The sequence below is a fragment of the Elephantulus edwardii genome, unplaced genomic scaffold (assembly GCF_000299155.1).
Source record: "Elephantulus edwardii isolate Elephantulus edwardi_28Jun2011 unplaced genomic scaffold, EleEdw1.0 scaffold00033, whole genome shotgun sequence".
In the NCBI taxonomy this organism is placed as follows: Eukaryota; Metazoa; Chordata; class Mammalia; order Macroscelidea; family Macroscelididae; genus Elephantulus; species Elephantulus edwardii.
In genome coordinates this window covers 5,099,294-5,102,267 of record NW_006399783.1, presented here as the reverse complement: position 1 = coordinate 5,102,267, position 2,974 = coordinate 5,099,294, and the positions used below count along the sequence as shown (strand labels likewise).

The following is a 2,974-nucleotide window of genomic DNA, read 5'->3' as shown; positions in this document are numbered from 1 at the left end:
ATAAAGGATAAAAACTGGGGGTGGTGGGGGAAGAGTAGCTAGTGAATTCAAACCACCTGCCTTTCGTCTGGCAGTGTAACTCATTCACTAGACCACCAGGGCTCCCTTCTGTATGTACTGGACACTTGTTCTTTTTGCTAATGGACAAACCAATATCTAACATGGATAAAGTATGCACAAGTTTCCCTGAATAAATGATTACACATGGTCTTTCTTTACTGTGGAGTTGAAACTGACTTATAGCTGACCCTCTGTTGGGTTTATAAAGCTGTTAATTGCTTGAGAAGAGATTTGCCATCTTTCTCCTGAGGAACCCCTGGTGGATTTGAAACATCAGAGAAGCTTGACCTTTGAGTATGACTCCCTGTGGACTCAGCCACCACAGTAGCCCCTTCCCCAGAAATGATGACAGTTAAAAGATCAAAAGAATAAAGGATGTTTGGGGTAAATGCTATGACATATACTAAATTAAGATAGTTATTTGGTCAATAGCGTGGAAAAGATCTATATTTGTGCCTATTACACCGAGAAGTTATCTAATGGAATGCAGATGGAATTGTGTAAGTTATCTAATGGAATGCAGAAATTATCCAAAACTACACATATAATAAAATTTTGCTAAAGACAGAAAACATTCATGGTGGTTCATCAACAGAGAACTGTCAGTCAGATTCAGAGGAGCATGTGAAATCAGGGTTATCATAAAGGATGTTAAATGGAGCCTGGCTGAATGCTGACAATACCAGCAGAGGTTTGCTTGTGTTTTATTAATACAGAGAAAGTCAACTGTGTGGATCCTAACAAATTAAGGATAACATTGCAAAAACAAGGACTTCCAGAACCCTTAATTGTACTTAAAAGGAAGCTACACATGGACCAAGAGGCAGTTTATTCAAACACAACAAGAACCTACTGTGTGGTTTACAATCAGGAAAGATATGCTGGGGGCTTTTCTTTCACTATATTCACTCATTTTATACGCTGAGAAAATAATCCAAGAAATAAAATTATATGGAAAAGATCACAGGATAAGGATGGTGGAAAATTCATAATGCATAACCTGTGATATGCATACATCACAGTCCTGCTTCTTAAAAATGAAAAGGACCTAAAGCACTTAGTATTTAAGCTCTTTGGCTACATACTCTTCTGTATGTATTGTACATCAACATAAAGAAAACAAAATTTATTAAAACGACTAATAAGTAACATTATAATATAAGGATTTCATTTCACTTGGATCCATAGTCAATACCAATGAAACAACATTCAAGAAACCATTCCACTTATTTCAGAGGGCCAATCTGCTGCAAAAGCCCCCTCTGACATGTTGAAACACAAAGATGCCACTTTGATGTCCAAGACATACCTTACCCAAACTGTGTTATTTTCTATTCCCTTATATGCATGTGAATGCTGAACAAAAAATAATTGAAGAAGAATTAATGCATTTGAATTTTCCAGTTGGCAAAGAATATTGAACATTTTGATGAAATGGCAGCTAGAATGGGTCTTAGAAGCAGAAATGGTGACATTTAATCTCATGGGGCTTGGACATGTTATCAGAAGGAACCAGTCCCTACAAAAGGACAACCTGCTGAGTAAATACTCAGTGAAAAAAGAAAAGGGTCCTTGCTGAGAGGGGTGGTCACAGTGACTGTAAAGTGGGCTCCAAGACTATAACAATTATAATGGCAGCATTCACAAGGCTGCTTGCTTGCAGTAATTCAGAACTGACTTGATATTTAAGAAAATAATAACTTAAATACTTTTAAAATAACATCAATAATAGCCAAAAGATGTGTGTGATTATATAGCAAAACATATGTGTGTGTGCGCGTGTGTGTGTGTGTGTGTGTGTCTGTAGGCAGGGAGCTCTGGTGGTGCAATCTCAAAGACACACAGCTTGAATTCACCAGCTGCTGCACAGGAGAAGGACAGACAATCCCCTCCCATGAAGTTTACTGCCTCTGAAAACCCACTGAAGGAACAAATATGGGGTGGTTCTGACTTGACAGTAAATAATAACACCATAGACATGTATTTATGTGATATAGATACATCACTAGAAAAAAGTACATGGAGTACACGTTACACTCAATGAACACTTAGAAAAAATAAGAAGGAAAAAAAACCGCCAATAAAACCCCAATCTTTCAAGAATGTTCTATTAGAATTGAAAACATAAAGATGTAGGATCATAATCTCATTAAATAATTCAGTATATTGATGCAATATGGTTTGAGTTTGTTTTTCTCACTGTTCCACATCATCCCTTTCTTTAATGATACTGTGCTGCTCACTTCCTTACTGTATAATGTCTTTTTCCTTAACCAACCTAATTGTGTCTATTATCTAATCTTCTAATAAACTCCTGCTTATAAATCCTAGTTTGGTACACAGCATTTGGGATTAACTCTTTAGGACACCATTACTGGTCACTATTTGACGTCTTTGATTTGTGACGCTGGGGAAGAGTACTGAATATCCCACAGACAGACTGCCAAAAGAGTAGACAGATGTGTCTTGGAAAAAGTGTAGCCAGATTGCTTGTTGGAGGTAAAAATGGTGAAGTCTTGTCTTTGTACTTTCATACTTTGGACACGTAGCTTGTTCTTGTTGTTGTTATTTGCCATGGATCACCTGCGACTCATAGCAATCTTATGCACAGCAGCTCTGAAGCCTGACCTCCTGAGCCAGTCTCATCATCTTGGAAAGTGTCACAATGTTTGGAAAGATGGACAGCCAGCAAAGGTGAGGAAGATGCCTCAGTGAGATGAATTGACATTGTTACTTCTGCAATGGGCTTTAGTGCATCAGAGACGATGAGGATGGCAAGGGATAGGGCAGCTGTTCAGGTTAGCTGTTCACAGGGTCCCTATGAGTTGTACTTGACTAGACAGCACCTAACAACAACACCACCACTTCGACTATAGCTAAAGAGAGAGAACGAAAAAAAGAAAGAAAGAAAGAA

General features: G+C 38.1%; 1 protein-coding gene across 2 annotated transcripts in view; it reads right to left on the bottom strand.

Annotated features, from left to right (window-relative positions):
* Positions 1-2,974, bottom strand: part of TENM2 (teneurin transmembrane protein 2) — a 1,365,940-nt gene that overhangs the window by 910,383 nt on the left and 452,583 nt on the right. The window lies entirely within an intron of this gene.